This window comes from Pinus tabuliformis, chromosome 4_1, assembly GCF_031772625.1.
Source record: "Pinus tabuliformis cultivar Carrire ecotype Pingquan chromosome 4_1, CPIR1, whole genome shotgun sequence".
In the NCBI taxonomy this organism is placed as follows: Eukaryota; Viridiplantae; Streptophyta; class Pinopsida; order Pinales; family Pinaceae; genus Pinus; species Pinus tabuliformis.
The window spans coordinates 134,061,553-134,080,463 of NC_142303.1; the positions used below are offsets into that span (position 1 = coordinate 134,061,553).

Here is an 18,911-nt window from a genome sequence, read left to right on the forward strand (position 1 = left end):
TCGTATCTGGCCACGGATGATGCCATCGATGCGGTGCTCGATCAATGGTCGACGGAGTGGCGCACTACCATGGACTTAGCGGTGGGTGGCAGCAAGTCCACCACGCATAAGAAGGAGGAGGAGGCCAAGTTGAAGATGGTGCAGTTGGTCGAAAAGAGGAAAAAGGAGGCCACTGAAATGACCCAGGTAGAGCAGGCAGGAAAATAGATAGGTGGCACAGATCGGGGCTCTGACAAAGGCATGCAGTCACCTTCACCTGAGACAGAATAGGAAGAAACAAAGCAGCACAGCGCAAACCCTTAGGAGACATCCGCTCGCACTAACCGCCCGAGAGAGCTGGAAAAGGGAGGGTCCAAAAAGAAATCCAAGGCAACCAAGACCTCATTGGACCCTATCACATTGACGGAGGGTGACTTACATGATATTGGTGACACATTCAGAGATTTCACCGCGGAGGCCTTGCAGCAATTTGAATAGTATCAAGAGATCATACTAGGGGCTATCCAGACCGGGTTGCAAGAATTGTAACCTGCGTGTCGCAGGCTAGTACGGTGTCTACCAACTTGTCCATTAGCACTTCAGAGGTTGTCGATATGCTACGCATGAAGGCTTCCAGTGCGATAGTGTTGCCGGATAGAGCACTGACTATAGACAATGAGGCTCACAGGCCCACTATCAATGCCTTGAAGGGAGTTGGGATGAGCATGGTAACGCTTCCGCGCGAAGCACTCCACCTCTTGTAGGATGGAGTAATAGCAGAAATGAGGGCCTGAGATCACCATGCCCTCCAAGTGATCAGTGAACAGTGGACCAACAATTAACAGATGGCCCTACAGAGAAATGATTCCATCGCCAATCAGACCAAAGTGACCAACCAGAGAAAGAATATTATGCAGGTCGTTGAGGAGGCATGCAGAATGGCCCCAAAGTTGGACATTCTGGAGGAAGAGCCATTCGAGGTTTGCATCCGCAAGTTGGCCATAGGGATATGTGACACTCAGACTGAGATGGTGCAAGTTTAGCTAGAGTTGAACCTGCAAATTACCAAGATACAGCTAAGGGCCAAGCCCTCCACACTTCTAGAAGTAAAGAAACAGCGGGTGACCACTGTCACAGAGGCAATCGTGGTGGTGGAAAGTGCAGTAGCAGAATGCATGCAATTGTTCGAGTAATCATTTGAGCTCCTGGCAAGCTTGCAGGAGGACCCAAATGTACAAAGGCTAGAGATGCAAGCGCGCGAGCTACAAGAATGCTACTATGAAGTTAAGGGAACAGGTGGATGCAGTACTACACAAGGAAGAAGTGTTGAAGGTGTGATTAAAGTCCTGGTTGGAGGAATATTACACAATCATAGGAAATATTGAAGGCAAGCTTGCGACTCTGAAGTGATGCAACAAAAGCTTTAAGCTGACAGCGTAGGGGTAGTGGTCGAGAAGACAGTGGAAGATGTGAAGCAGGTGGCAGCTCAGTTCACAGGCAAGGTAGCCATCATATAGGTTGAGCTGGATGGGCTTCACGCAAAGATCTCTGCGCCTACTGAGTGACTCGAGGGCGAGTCACGATGTTTGTGTTGGGGGCCTATTGGGAGTGGGATCCCCCAAGGGCAGTTTTGGGGCTAAAAGCCCATGTTTGAGTTAAATTTTGTAATAAAATGGTAAAGTCTCCGCATTTTGTGGTCGCGGAGTGCAAAGGTGTTATGTGTCATAAAGGGTAGTCCGCCCTTAGTTTTGTAAAGTAAAGTCAGCTGTAAGAGATCTACCCATGGTCCGCAGACCATGGGATTGTATAAAAAGAGCTAAGCTCTAAATATTTTAGAGAGACACGATATAGAATGATGAATAATGTAAGAGAGTCGTAACTCTAAAGTAAGAAGTCTAAGTCTTGGGTTGTAGTGCAGGTAGAGGCTCTGCAGCTGAGTATGCAGAGGCCTAGGGTAGAAGTCCGCAGCTGAGTGCGCGGACCCTTGCAGTTGTGTGTGCAGGGTGGACAGAGCTTGTGAACATTTGGAAGATATTAAGAAAGAGAGATATTCTGCAATTTCTTTGTCTTTGTTCTGTTGATGCACCTAGATATTTTATGCATGAAGTTCCTTTATTGTGCTTATATGATGCGCGAATGACCGCAATTACATTGAATAATTGAACTTGGTTAGGAATATCTATTTACACAATGTTAACTCTAATTTTTTGATAAGATAAGCAAGACAATTAGATTAATTAGGGAATTTGTATGGCTCATTGCCTTAGCAGCACGAAAGTACCTAGGCAGCAGGCTAGGGCTACAAGAAGATTGATCATACCCTTTCACGGAGGTACTGAAAGCAAGAATAGAGGGCTAGTCTTGCAAGCCCTAGACCGAAGCAATCTGCATGAAGTGAGGGATAGAAGGAATTAAACGACATCACAACCATCTCAGGGTGTGGAAACTTGGTTCTAGCATCCCCCCATACTGCTTCGGGTGAGACTTCAGTCTGTGCTCCGTGGGCTGATGCTGAAAGGGAAAATAGTGTAGGGATTTGTTTCACTAATTAACGCTAAACCTGGGTCAGGCCCCCCCAAGCCAACACAACCATAGTATTAAACCATTAAAAAAATAAGTTACTAGCATGAGAAAGTTCAGAATTTTGAGGCTCGCCTACAAATACAAAAGAAAACTTAGAGGACCCATAGAACATAGGTGATAAAAACTACTAACTAGAAAACCCCCAAGAGGGAACTACAACGTTCTTAATCATCCAAAGAAAGTTATGGATAGGGGTGGAGAACTACAAGTGCAATTGTAAAGAAAACATTGTGGGTGAGAACAATATTTAACCCATGCATCCGTCGTTGGAGCAAGATCGTCATTACAGCAAGAAAAATACGCAAAACCTGCCTGCAAGAGAAATGCACCCATGATTAGACCATGTTATATTCAAGAAAAATACGCAAAACCTGCCTGCAAGAAAAATGCACCCACGATTAGACCATGTTATATTCATAGAAAAGAAGAGAATGGAGAAACAAATATTTTCATTTCTTACCTGACATTATTTTGGAAAAAAGTGGAAAGACTGAGCCCTGGAAGGAACCAGAAGGTCGGGATTAGGAATCAAACTATAACCCTAATATGTCCTAGTAAAACTTGTAGCGAAGGCCTTGAGAAATGTAAAATGTTACCTGAGAACTAGGGTAAAATCTACCAACCTCATGAACTGGGGCATCTTTTTTATTCAAGCTCTCGTCCAACCAACAAACGTAGAAACACAAAGAAAAAGGGTTCAATGCCACTGTGGAGAACAAAATAACATAAAATCTTGAAGTAGCACAAGATAGTTAACACAGGCCAACTGTTGTGACTCACCTAGGAGTGAGAAGGAGATAAATCATGGCACAGAAATGAAAAGTTGAAGACGACTCTTGTTGGTCCTGTGAGATAAAAATGACCTAGGTAGAAATGGGAGAAATTGGGCGGTTTCACCTTTACTGACCCAAAACCATTGAACTCATCAAATTGGGACCCTAGCCAATTAATAGTCGATTATCTTCCAAGTGGACAAGATTTGAAGTTCGAGAGAATTCAAATAGATGAATGCACCTTAATCCTAGTGCCCATCTTCGATACATCATTCGTGACATGATGGAGCCACAACAAAAGTTAATGACCCATCAAGTCATAAATTAATGAAACCATACAAGAATAAGTATAATATTTATGAGGGTCAATGTATAATAGTTAAGTTGACAAGCAGGGTATGTGGTGAGCACCAAAAGACATTAATCATGTAATTCAATAATACTTAAGATAAACTAAGAAACTTTACATTCTTTATTATCTAGCAAGTCCTTGGCAATTTCAATAAAGTTGGAAATATGATTCGACGTTGGATTTTACTATATAGGATTAATTATTGTTTTAGTTGTTGTAGTGTTTTTAGAGCACAAGTGTACCAAAATACACCCCCTTAGTAGTAGATTGTTCCCTGCAAAGCATCACAGTCAAAATTGGTGTTGTTAATGGACAGAATTAAGTAAATAAAACACTGTAAGTATTGGAAACAATGCATACATGAACATGAACTAAAAAAAGAGGTACATAAACAAAACAATGCTCAAATGGAGAAAACACATCAATAATATATGGAAAATTTTACCTTTATTGATTGTTGGTGGTAGAAGTTGGATACAATTAGAATCTCAGACACATGAAGAAAATTATTTGAGCTATGGAGCTCAAAAATCCTCAGTAAGGGGGTTTCTTTCCTTAAATTTTCTCCTCTCTGTCAAAGAAGTGTAAAGACTCTCCAATGGTTGGTTCCTCTTCTCTCACTAAGATGTCAAGTTTCTTAGAATAAATTTTGCCAACATGCTAGTTCTCTTCACTTACTTGGCTTCAACAATGCAATGGTGGTTTGCTCAAACAACAATTTGGCTAGCATAACACTGTCTCATGCTTTGGTTCTCCCATGTCCTATTTATATAGATTTTTTTGAATCCTTATTCCCTCTCTTGGTACATGTATGATAAAGACACATGAGTAGGAGAAGAGGATTCCATTGAGGGTTTCATATCTCCAAGGTGACTCAAATTCAGCTATACTGGACCAATATCATGTCAGAGAGTCAACCCTAAGTGTGCAAAGTGGTCCCAGATCACTGAGTCATCCTCTTCTGCTACCGCGTGGCTTTTGGAGGTTATGTTGCGCATGCACATTTATCAAAGAAATATATGCGCAGCCTTAATTTCTTTTCCTTTATAAACTTTGGACCTTATGAGAACTTTGATTTTTTTTAACTTCATAATGTATTTGACTGGAAAAATGTCCACATGTGCATTTTGCTGGACACTTTTAATGTCTTATGGATTGTACTAGCAGGTGTATGATTTTTCGATGTTAACATTAGTGATGGATGTTACATAATGTGATTTATATTTAATAATAGAATGAGTATATTTATAACTATAAAAGTTGGTATTGTTGCCATGGACACATATTCATCACTAAAAAGGGTTATTATGCAAAAATGGTATCATTCATTTGTGTGTGTGTGTGTGTAGTAAGGAATCTATCAAAAACTATAATAAAAAAACCCACAAGTAATAGTAGGTGTTATTGTGATGTCTCGTATTAAAAAACAAGAAAAAAGTGAAATTTGACATTAATAAGTATGGGATTTACATAGAGTTTTGAAATAAAATGAAATATGAGATATTTAAATAATATAAAATACTCAAAATATTAATCTAAAAGTTCATCTTTGATTTCTCTCCTAAAAATTACACTATTCCCAATTGCAATTTAACCTTTTACTATGGAAATTTTTCTTATATTGGTTAATATTTTTTTAAGAGTAACTAGGAAATGTTTGTATGTTTATTTTGGTAGAAACTATGGTCAAATCTCACAATGATAAATTAATAATATTATTATCTTTAGATTTCAAGAAAAATTATTGGTTCCTCATTTTTCAAATACATAGAATAGTTATGTCCACAAAAGCTTCATTTCAACATTTCTTTCATGCGTAAATTCTAAGAAATCGTTAACACAATAAAGTGTCAGGTTGTGTTATATTCTTTCCACGACTAGCCCACATAGTTAACTGGGGGGTTAGAGGGGTAGGCGAAGCCCCCCCTCTGTTGCGCCGATTTCGTAGTGAGGGGAGTCATAGGGGGTTTGAGGGGTGCAGGTAACCCGACTCTATGGGGTCTAGGGCAGCGCCCCAGAAAATTTTGGTTTTGGAACCTATGTTAGGTTGGGTGGACCCACCTATGGTTTTGTGCATGATTTTTGCACATGTTTTTGGACGTGATGGTTTTCGATCCATGGTATTGGATGCTTCAGCATGTATAAATATGTATTGTAACATTGAAAGGAACATAATGAAAAATCAAGCTGGTAGTCCTAATTTTGGGATCTAGTGGGAAATTCTCTGTGTATATGTGTTTTATGTGTTATGCTCTCGCATTGTTTATTTTCTGTGTTTTAGAATTTGCATGAAGGTAATTTTTGTACGGGGTTAAAACCTACATTTGGTATCAAATTTGTTTTGGCTTCAAGGGGATGCATTTGTTGCTGAGGGGTTTCACTCGGGCTTGTGGTAGACCCTGTTTAGTGGGAGATCTGCGAGATCGATTATGGTGGTGAAAGATGATGGCGAGGAGTGGAAATATAGAGATCAAGAAATTTAATGGTCAAAGTTTTGAGTTGTGGAAACTCAAGATGGAGGATCTATTGGTGGATAAAGATCAGTGGATCATGGTAGATCTGAGTACTAAACTAACGGGAGTGTCTAATGAAGGATGGAAGAAGTTGGATCGGAAGGCAAAGAGCACAATACGATTTTGTGTCTCAGATTTAGTATTGTTGAATGTATCAAGGGAAGCTATGGTTAAGGCATTGTGGGACAAGTTAGGGACTTTGTACCAATCTAAGTCTCTAGTGAATAAATTGTTCCTACGGAAAAAGTTGTATAACCTAAGGATGAAAGATGGAGACTCGGTGACAGAGCATCTGAATGCATTTAATGTTGTGGTAAGTCAGTTAGCATCTATTGATATTAAAATTTCAGATGAAGATAAGTGCATCCGTTTGTTGTGTTCTCTACCAGATTCGTGGGATAGTCTGGTTATTGCAATAGCTAGCAATGCAACTGCCTTGCAGTTTGATGAAATATTCTCATCCTTGCTAACGGAGGAGATGAGATGGAAAAATATGGAGAGCCAGAATGGTGATTCCTTGTCTGTACGAGGACGATCCCATAACAGGAACAAAAATAAGTCATCGCGTGGGAGATCTAAATCTAGAGGGAGATCTAAATCTCCAGGAAAACATGTAAAGGTGGTGTGCTGGAAATGCAAAAAGGAAAGGCACCACAAAAGGGACTATAAATATAAAGCTCCTGATAAAGGAAATGGATATGATGATGCTCCTTCTACAGAGGCGAAAACCACCTCAGATGAAGGTAGGGATGTGTACTTTGCTTCTTCAAGTACACATGTAGATCATGAGGCATGGTTGATTGACTCAGGTGCATCCTTTCACTTCACTACCCATAGAGAGTGGTTCTGTGAGTATGAGAAATATGATGGTGGTGATGTCTTCTTGGGGGATGACAGGAAGGCTAGAATTGTTGGTCGTATAAAATTAAAGTTGAAGTTGCAAGGTGGAAGGGTTAGAACACTTTCGGGTGTTCTGCATATTCCTGCATTGGCCCGAAATATGATTTTTGTAAGCAAGTTGGATGATGCAGGTGTAAAAACAGTGTTCGAGAAGGACACCTACAAGATGGTTTTGGGAGCATTGGTATTGATGCGGGGAGTTCGGATTGGAACTCTGTACAAGCTGAAAGGTAGCACGGTTGCTGATGGGTGAAATAGTTTGGTGGTTCCTGAAAGTGGAGCAGAAAATCTAGTGGTCTCTGGAGAGAATACCATGCTGTGGCATCAAAGGCTTAGACATATTGGAGAGAAGACCATGTTGTGGCATCAAAGGCTTGGACATATTGGAGAGAAGGGCCTTCCAATACTTCATGGTAAAGGTATGGTATAAGGTATGAGTAATAGCTCTCTGTATTTTGATTTATGTGAAAATTGTGTATATGGGAAGTAGAATCAAGTTCCCCTCTGGTGGTAAGAGGGCGAAGCAGATATTAGAGCTTATCCACAGTGATGTGTTTGGGCCTGTGAAGGTTCCATCACTGGGTAAGTCCGTGTACTATGTATCCTTTATATATGACTTCTCAAGGAATACATGGATATATTTCCTTAAGAAGAAATCTGAAGTCTTTGATAGGTTTAAAGAATTTAAGGCTCTAGTGGAAAACCAGACAGAGAAGAAGATAAAGGTGTTGAGGACAGATAATGGTGGAGAGTTTTGTAATAAGGAATTTGAAGAATTCTGTAAGAAGTGTGGTATAGCACGGCAGAAGACTACTCCATACACACCTCAGAAAAATGGAGTTGCAGAAAGAATGAACAAGACGTTGATGGAAAGGGCAAGAAGCATGCTCAGTGGTGCCAAGTTAGGACAGGAATTCTGGGCAAAGGTGGTGGAGACAGCATGTTACCTGGTCAATAGATCACCTTCATCAGCATTGGAGGATAAGACTCCACAAGAGTTATGGACTGGTAAGAAACCCTCTCTTTCACATCTGAGGGTATTTGGATGTGATGAATATGTACATGTTCCAAAGGAGAAATGAACCAAGTTGGATAGTAAATCTAAAAAGTGCATCTTTATTGGGTATAAGGATGGTTTGAAGGGTTATAAGCTTTGGAACCCAGTAACAATGAAGGTTGTGTACAACTGAGATGTGGTGTTCAGAGAGGTGAAAGATGTTATTAAACATGAAGTCCAACCAAAGGAACCTGAGAAGATAGAGTTTGAGGTAAAGGAGGAAGAATCAAACTCTACAATAGAGGAGGAATCAGAAGATGAGGAGCCACAAACTTCGGGTGTGAGAAGATCATTTTGAGAAAGAAGGCAGCCAGAAAGGTACAATCTATCTGCTTTCTGTTCAAATTTTGCTTTATCTATTACTAATGATGATCCCAGAACTGTGAAGGAAGCAATAGATTGAGAGGATGGAAAACTCTAGAAAGAGGCCATGGTTGATGAAATGGCATCTTTGCACAAAAATGAGGCTTGGGATCTGGTGGAATTGTTGGCTAGAAGAAAATCCATTGGAAGCAAATGGGTGTTCAAGAAGAAGACAAATGCAGAAGGAAAGGTGGAGAAATACAAAGCTCGGTTGGTAGAAAAAGGTTATTCCCAGGTGCCGGGAATTGATTTTGGTGATATTTTTTCTCCTGTTGCCAAGGTAACTTCTATTAGATTATTGTTATCTATTGCTACTGCTTTTTATTTTGAGGTAGAACAGATGGATGTGAAGATAGCATTTCTTCACAGGGATCTGGAAGAGGAGATCTACATGAAGCAACCTGAAGGCTTTGCGGTGAAGGGTAAGAAAGAACTGGTATGCAAGTTAAAGAAGTCTTTGTATGGGTTAAAACAGTCACCAAGGATGTGGTATCAAAAATTTGATACATTTATATGGGGACTTGGCTTCACTAGAAGCAAAGTAGATCATTGTGTGTATTTTAAATTAATTGGTGACCGTGTTATTTATCTGGTCTTGTATGTGGATGATATGTTGCTAGTTGGAAATGACAAAGAAATTATCCAGGATTTGAAGACCCATTTGTCCTCCAAATTCGACATGAAATATCTTGGTGCTGCAAACTATATTTTGGGCATGGAAATTAAAATAGATCGAACAAAGAGGAAGCTCTAGTTAAACCAAAGGAAGTATGTCGAGATAATATTGCAGAGGTTTAATATGCAGGATAGTAAACCGATGAAGGTTCCTATTCCTGTAGGTGTAAAGTTATCTGCTGAACGGTGTCCCAAGACACAAGAAGAGGAAGAGGACATGTCCCGTGTTCCATATGCAAGCGCAGTCGGTAGCCTGATGTATGCGATGGTCTGTACTAGACCAAACATTGCACATGCAGTGGGAGTACTGAGCAGGTTTATGTCAAAACCAGGGAAGGAGCACTGGACAACAGTGAAGCGGGTTTTTAGGTATCTGCGTGGTACTAGTGATTAGGTTTGTGCTACCAAGGAAGACTATGATTGGACAGAGTGTTGGATATTCGTGGATTTTTTGGTGCAGACTGGGCTGGAGATCTGGATCAGAGAAGATCTACAAGTGGGTATGTGTTTAACCTATATGGAGGTGCAGTCAGTTGGATGCGTAAGAAACAATCTGTAGTGGCACTATCAACTACAGAGGCAGAATACATGGCAACTACCCATGCAACCAAGGAAGCAGTTTGGTTGCAAAGATTGTGTTCAAATATGGGGTTAGTACAACGAGCTATAAGGATAGACTGTGACAACCAAAGTGCAATTTTCTTGGCAAAGAACCCTACATATCATTCAAAGACAAAGCACATTGATGTTCAATATCACTTTGTGAGGGATATGATAGAATACAAAAGGGTGTTGCTGGTAAAGGTGGACACTTTGAAGAATATTGTCGATGCATTGACAAAATCTATGAGCTCTAAGAAGTTCTCTTGGTGTAGAGAAACAATGGGAGTTGCAGGGCTAGATAAATGACTAAGATCTCTTGTGGCCCCCTGTGGAAAGAAAATAAGTGGGAGAATGTTGGGTTGTTTTATATTCATTCCACGGCTAGCCCACGTAGTTAACCGGGGGGTTAGAGGGGGAGGCAGAACCCCCCCCCCCCCACCCTTCGTTGCACCGATTGCATAGCGAGGGGAGTCACAGGGGGTTTGAGGGCTGCAGGTAACCCCACTCTATGGGGTCCAGGGCGGCACCCCGAAAAATTTTGGTTTTGGAACCTATGTTAGGTTGGGTGGACCCACTTATGGTTTTGTGCATGAATTTCACACATGTTTTTGGACGCAATGGTTTTTGGTCCATGGTTTTGGATGCTTCGACATGTATAAATATGTATTGTAACATTGAAAGGAACATAATGAAAAATCAAGCTGGTAGTCCCAGTTTTGGGATCCAAGGGAAAATCTCTATGTATATGTGTTTTATGTGTTATACTCTGGCATTGTTTATTTTCTATGTTTTAGAATTCGTATGCAAGTAATTTCTGTACGGGGTTAAAACCTACATAAAGGACAAAAATATTCTACTACTAAACCTAATTAGGAATCCAACTTCTTCACACTACTAATTTGGTTATTGAAGGATAGTTTCTTCTTCACTATTGTTGTCCAAAATTTTTGCCTTTCACGATGTCCCTTTTATTCCTACCTTTCCTAACTTGTCTTGATCCAAGGGTTCTAATTTTTATTCTATCTCATATTCTCCATTTGAACTTAACTTACCTTAGAGGGTTTTGCATCCTAAATCACATCTAAGTGAAAAACAAGTTCCTCTTCCACCAAACCTTGTTGTATAAATTCTTGTTGGGATGAACGGTCTTCTTTTGAGAGAGTGTCCCTAGTTTGCTTGATATCCATTAATGTGCACTCCTAGTTTAAACCTCTATATCCTCTGTTGGCTCTTCATTAAGAGGGTCCAATTCAAGTGGATCTTCCTTTGTAATCAATCCATATTCTTCATTAGCTCCAACCCAACAAGTTGGTTTTCTCTTATTCTTTTTAACTTGACTGAGCCTTTTTGGAAATTTGATTCTAAATGCATTATTTTAGTACAAGATCTATAATGGAAGGAAACATATTCATAATCAATATTTTGTGTCTAAAAGTTGTTCTTACCTTTCAAACTTATTTTTTCTTGAAACCCTTTGTTGACGTTAATTTATACACATATACAAACATATATATAGTGGTGCATAATATCTTTGTTTCAATACTTCTATAATAATATCTTCCAAGGGCTTTGTTAAGGGATCAAAGAGATCAAAACCCTAAAAATGAAAAGGTGAATTTGGAATTCTAGCCCACTAATCCACATAGGAGTCTAAGCAGAGGATAAACTTTGGAAGGTAGTTTCCCCAAAGAAAGGGTCAACAATGAATAAAACCCTTTGCACAAGGATAAATAAAAACCTCTTCATTTAATTAAGATTTGGAGCAATCCTATATCCATTTTTGTGGGGATCTACTAAATGAAAGAAGTTTGTTGATATAATAGAAATCCTCCTAACTAGCAATTGCCAAAAAGGGTGCAAAGAGACAATGATAGGTTTGTTTAAGTGGAATGCATTTGTAGACATGATTTGTATTGTTAAGGCTCTCCTAGGTGTTAAGTCATCAGTTTAATTTCCCACCTTATTTGGGTGTTATTATTGAACATGAATAGCTAAGGTTACAAAAAAAAGTACATTGCCTTCACATGATAAACATATACCATGTGGATACTTATAATGTGGATGCATACACATGGAAAATTGAATATTAACCCAGCTGAAAATTTTATTATTATTCAGTAATGAGTAATTACGTCTTTTCAGCAAATAAAACCTACTGCAACCAATAGTGTTTAAATGAAAATATAGTATAATTGACCTCTTGAAATACTTGAAATATGATTTGATTGAATATCTGTATGTACAAATATCTATAAGCTGTAGTCTAACGATTATGAATTTTTGTCCTGAAAGTTATGGAAATTCCGGCCATATTTTGAAAAAATCTGGCATGGATTTTTGTAAATCCAAGTAAAAGTTGTCAAAATTCATAATTTTAGGTGCCCTAGAAGTTTTTGATGGTGTTGAATCCATTTTCACTATCAAAAACATGAATCAAACACTACCTCTACAATATTTAAAAAAAAAAATTGCCTGGATTCTGGCCACTTTTGGTTGTCCGGGCAATTCCTTCACCTCTGTAGGTGACTCCTATCTATAATATCGTTATTGAAAATAGATAATGTGGAAATATTTTGGATAGCTTAAAATATAATGGATGATGCAAACATACCTTGCCTGAACATTTATAAATCTAGTACTAAGAGAATTTTTTGCTATTTTAACCTCCTCTTGTTCTCAAGCCATATAAAATTAGTCATAGACTAAATATTCATATAAAGAAGTTCAAATTTTGGAACTCTCTCTGGGGGTATTGGACATATGTCAATCAATTTTCCTTTCATTGCTCCTCTGAAAATTGCCTACATAAAGAGAGGAAACAAAAATAATGAAAATATAAAATCACACCCCCAAGTTGGGATTAATGATGCCCTTTAAAAAAGAAAAAAGAAAAAACACTAATGTGACTTGAAAATCCTCCAGAAAATAACATATATAAAATTCCCTAGATTGAATAACTTTGTAAAGAAGTTTCTCAATCAAATAATATACATTCCAGTGTCTAAAATATAACACCTCAACAAATATAACCCCATAATAAATAAATGATGAGTGGTTTGATAGCTTCCCATTGACTAATGTGTCCCAAAATCTCCAAATATTTTCTTGTAAATAAATTAATAAATAAATTGAAGATTTGTCAATATCATGATGAACATGTACATTATTGGCATATCCAAAGAGGCAAAAAAATGTGTAATAAGACAACAATTCAAATTTGCTAAAAAAATCAATTTTAAACACATACCTCCACAACATCAATGAAGTCTTGCTTTTGATGGAAAGCAATAAGCCATTTAGTCTGATCTAGAGTTTTGTTTGAAGGCATGATCACATTTTATCAATCTCCCTGCATAATGAGAATAAATTTTCCAAACTCTACTTGCGAGTTAAGGAAACAAGCCACAGTAATATTGTTTGAAGAAATTTAGTTACACTTGAATATTCCTCCTCATCTTGATGACACAATTTCCCATAATAAAAATCTTATTGTAAATCGCAAACTGATTCTCACGGGTAAACATTGATCATAAAATATATATTCTCATGAGATAATTCACAACATTGTTGGTCGCAAATATTTCTACCAGAGAAACAAATAAGGTAAAATTGTGATGTATAAAACCTACAAAATTCAATGTGAGTAACAGTGAAATACCATGAGTCCATCTTCATATGATGCATATTAAAGAAGAAGACTGTAGCAGGTATCAAACTCATGTGAAATTACTTGAGATAAAATTGGATTTCCTCTGCATCAACATCCACTAAAGCTATCGATGCAAACTTTGACACTTCACATAAAATTTTTGCAAGATGTGGCCATAGAATTAATGAGAGAAGACAAAAAATTAAAATACCAACATAACCAAAACATGAGCATATTTGATAAAAACTAAAAAATGAGTCGGGATGATTAGAATAAGAGTACAATTTCATCAAGTAGTATCCAAACAACATATGTGGCCCTTCATAATTGGAGTACCAAAACTTGTCCAATGTATCCCTAATAATCTTGTCAGCATCATGTGTCCTTGTAAGATTCTATAACAAGTCACTCTTTTTTGTGTTGAAAATCAATCAAATTTCCATCTTCCTCTACACACAAGAAAAAGGCAACAATGCATCTTGTAAATACTAATGCAATAGTGAGAAAATCATGAAACATATCAATCATCTTTATAGTATAAAATATAGAAAAAATCTTCCTAAAAATAAAACATATATGTTATGAAGATAGCCAAGATAGTCTAAGCAAGTTCATTATGCCCATATCTAGGATATTTTTTCAAAAATTATGCATAACATTATCAAATACCACAATAAATAATTTTAAGCAATACTAGAGAGAAGATCTAGCTACACCTGAGTCAGAGTCCAACAACTGACAATTCATAGTTGCATAAAAGAGAAGGCTTCAACCACTCTTTAATGTCAAAACTCCATAACACCATGAATCTGGCTCAGGAAATGAATCCTTATGGAGGCTCTTCACTCTAATCATAAATACCATCAAATTCTAGGTTTTAGAAAAGGAGATGAATTGTCAATACCATCTACCTTCCCACACCAATTCTCTCATTCATTAACAATTTCCCAGCTTTGTTCCTTCCATCTTATCTATTTAGGCTACATTCGAAATTTCAAATTAGTGGTAGTTAGGTTTTTCCCAGTCATTGGAGTCTTTGTTTCTTTTCTTCTTTTAAGAAGAAAATTATAATTATCATTGTGGCAAGTGTTCCCTTCCCATTTTTGGGAATTAAATGGAATGTAGCTAACTTACAACACTTGAAAGGATCCCTCGGCTGAGAGGCCATAAGTGGGGGATCTATTCCACCAATGTCACATAAGACTTGTACTTGGACCCAATTGCAGGAAACAAGCTAGATCACATAAGACTTGCAACCTATATATACGTTAAACAAAGAAAGATTGCACAGGTATAAAATTATTCTACCATCCTTCCCTTGAGGCCTGATCATGTTGACCTTGAAAAACAGTAGACATAACTTGCAGATTGCAATGATGAACTACTCTTTAAAAGAGACTACTTAATAAACAGCATTGATGTTTAAGAAGGTGGGATAAATCTAAAGTTGAAAATACACATTTCAACATATACTCTCTTTATTATTGGGGCAGTTTCTTTGGTAGTGTTCATCTCAACTCATTATCATTCTTTGGATATTTTTGGGGGGATAAGTATTTGAAAGGATTTTAGATGGGTATGGTAGCTCTAGAATATTGAAAGGTGAAAAATAAGTGAACATCTACAACTGAGGTATGCAAATAGTGCGGCTATAAATATAAACATCATTTTTATGTCTTGTTGCTGTGAGGAGGAGGCTAATCAATCTAGAGAAGTGGTCACCCATGTGTGACATGAACTGGAGTTAGAAAATTAGTAGCACTTTGTAGTTTGTTGTGTTCTATCCCAAATATGAGTTTGAAGTCAAATAGATTAGTGAACTAGAAGCCTGATCCTAGAACTTCCATTCTTCTTTTTCTGATCTTTAATCTACACAAAATAAATATCTAAATGCCAAGTTGAACACAATAGGCTATAAATATTGTAAATGTCCAAGAATTCCAAGCTCAGGCACTAAACGACCAGAGAGATTTGAGTTACCCAAGTCCCTACACACATAACAAAATTAGTATGGTGTAAAATAAAAGGCAGCCCAAGACGCTTCATTGAACCACTACAAAGATATAGGAAAATAAGCTTACACTCTTATAACACAGTTATCCCAGTCACAGGTGACATGGAACCAGGTACAAGGATTAACAAGAGTAGGATCCTAGCATTGCAATACATTGTCAAGAACTAACAAGCTTCTCCTAAATGCATGAAGGGCATCACCTATGAAAAAGAAGTTAAATCATTTCAACAATCTAAGAGCTGGATTCTAAGGAAAATTGAAATTTCACTTAGAGTAAGGAGTCCTTAAAATCGATGGTGAAAATTACTCACGGAGAGTTTGGCTTCTCTATATGCTAAACAATGTCTTTGTTTGAAATTTTACATATGGTGTTGTAGTTCAATGGAACGGGATCTATATACATAGATATGTATTTGGCAGTTAATAATTAAACATATATATAATAAAGTATTTTATGTCATATATATTTAATTGATAGTGAGAAACTAATCATATATACATGATGATGCATGGCAACGGCAACACCAATTGATATGTATTGTGGTGCCAAGATGTGAACTTTGTTCTTGCAAGTAAGCCCACATTTTCCTGTGTGCCTCTTTCATGGATGTGAATTGTTTTTTCAGTAATTTCCTTATCTTCCATAACAATTCAATAGTTGGAAGCAAACGATAAAGAGGAAATGATTATCGGGGTAGGATCCTCGCTTGTATATATTGCAAGGTAAGTTATTGTTGTTGAATTTCTCGGAAACATTCATATAGCATGTGTAAGTAGTTTGTATCCATATATGTTGGTCATTAAAAAAGAGAAATAGTAAGTGATAATGGGTGTGTATGCTAAAAGCATTTTTTTTTTAAATAAAGTAAATATGAACATTTATTTTAAATAAGAACAAAACAATATGAGGTTAAATGTAATAGAAAGCAAGTGTATGTGAAATTTGATTAAGTATCAAGTGGTGTTTACCATGGGTAAATTTGGAAGACAAAGTGTATGGTTGGCTAGAGTGTGTTCTCTTGCACATATTTTGATGCAAAGTGATTCATGTTGATGTCTATGTTTTAGGAATGGATTCTCATGCATGTGTGCAATGCATGAGAATGGAAATGTTGGAATGATTTGAATGTTTTCCAATGACCTTACTCTTGAAATTGCAGTGAATGTTAAACCTTGGCATTCTTTGGTTTCATTCCTTGTGACTTGTGTATCGTTAAATCCCATGCCATTTGAAGTGGTATCTATTGGCGTGCACCCCTTGTGATGGGGGAAATGGGTACATATCTTGGGTGTGAAATGTCCCATGGTGTTCCTTTGTATTGGTTGAAGTTGAATAAAATATTGAAATGAATTTTCCAAGTGTGCCATTAACAAGGCCTACATTTACCCATAAGTTTCTAGTGAGTACAACTTTTTTTCATTGCATGAGAGTATGTTTGCATCCAAATGTTCATATTTAGTTGTAGAAGAAGTTTGCTATCTTTGTTGCTCTGCAAAGCAAAGTGCTACTGACATGTTCAAACTTTTAAGCATTGTTTTATTATGCAAAGAAACTAAGTTGTTTGTTGCTTATATGTGCATGAAGTCTTGAAATGTTTGTTTCTCTTCATGCGTAATAGAGGAATTTGTCCTTGACATTAGGAGTTTCTAATATTCAAGAGTAGGTGTTCCATTTCTGAGGTTTGTGAGGATCTGGCAGAAAGAAACTTGGGAAGGGTTAGCACCTTGTTGGCGAAAAATAGTTGAAAGTGTTATAAATGTGTCAAAGTTGTACCAAAGTGCAATGCCGCATGATGTGCGAGCACATAGAGAAATGTCTTTCACAGGTGATAGCTAGCTTAAATATTCGATAGGGATAATGGATTGATTGTCGAATGGTGCATTTCGATGAAGGGGGAATGCCTCTCTCAAATGATCGTCAATGTGGAAAATCATTTTTGGACTGATGAAGCTCATTTCATCAATGAGGATGTACTATACATGACAGAGTTGCTCTTGCAAGTGTGGGAGTGATTTTCGTTCAAGAGGATGCATTGATTAGATAGGGATAAAAAGGGCAGAGTGGATTGTAATGGAATTTATGTTGAACATTGCAACACCAGTGAGTGCAAGTAACAAAAAATGGTTTGTGTTTGTTGGGTATTTTTCCATAAATTCACGTTGCAGAAATTTAATTAAATTAGATTTTCCTATCCCAATTGTCCCTTGTATGATGATTCTGAGTGGGGGTTTTGGTGAAGGGGCTTTGAAGTGAGAAATAACAATGGTAAAAGTTGTGTTTTGGGTGGGGGAGAATGTGTGATCTTGGGAGAGGTTTGAAAAAGGATGATGTTGGTTTTGAATATTTGAGCAGTTGAATTCAATGAAATTTATGATAGTTTCTTACAAGTGGAGAGGGATAGAAGTATGCAACTAATTGTATTTAGCATCGAAGTCGCAATGGCCAATCATTTCAAGGTCATCAATTTCAATATTGTATCATGGATGGTGTTGAGAGAGGATTTTCCATTGACTTGTTTGCATGGGGTCAGGAGGGGGCTCGGAAGGGGTAGTCACAGAAGTAGATTTATCTTCGAGTTGTCAGGTTTGTGGGTCTTCAATTTCTCGATGAACATGTCATGGTGTATATGTCCCTTTCTTTTGTTCCCAGTATGTAATTATTTCCTCATTAGTGGAACCAATTTCACTGGGGAGTGTGTGGAAATGGAAATACAATAGTAGTTCACTCCAACAAAAAGTGGCATAACAATGATCATTAGAGGAAGGGATGGAAATGTATCATGGCACGACATGTGAAATCATTAGAGGGAATATGTGTTTCCATTGGTTTTTCTTTCGACGAGCATAAAATGACCAAGAGTGTGCAACTTAAAGAAGGGGAAATGATTCCAATTAAATAGGTATATTCATGTATGCAAGGATAAAGGTTGGTGTTGAAAGGGGATTCTCAGAATCTTGGGAAATGCATCTTAAGACAATTATGTTAACATTCAAAGAAACACATGTATGATTGTAGAGAGAGGGGTATTTTTTGTAACATATGGCATATTTCTTGTGCCCTAATGTCTCTATCTGCAATGGTTTTTGTAAGGAATTTCTAGATGACAGTAATAGTAGGTGCTTCTGGAGTGGCGTTTTGCGAGAGACGTGATAACATTTGGCAGTAGCTCTCTGATATTGTTTATGATTTTGCTGCATACTTTTAAATATAGCTTAACATAGCATGGAGTGATAGAACAAGTTGGCAATCAACATTTTCTCCCCGATAGAAAGTAGATCAGCATTGTTAATATTCAATCTTTCATCATTACGAGCAAGGGTGTAGTTTTTTCATCCCTTATTGTCAATGAACATTGAAGATGTGGAATTTAACTCCCATAGTACTCAGATATCAACAACTAAGAACATTGTCTTTTTGCGAAGGCAAGAAGATTCATGACACTTTGTGTG

At 37.5% G+C, this 18,911-nt stretch overlaps 1 pseudogene; it reads right to left on the reverse strand.

Annotated features, from left to right (window-relative positions):
* Positions 1–12,500: 12,500 nt before the first annotated feature.
* LOC149174568 (uncharacterized) overlaps positions 12,501–18,911 on the reverse strand; it is a 31,030-nt pseudogene continuing 24,619 nt past the window's right edge.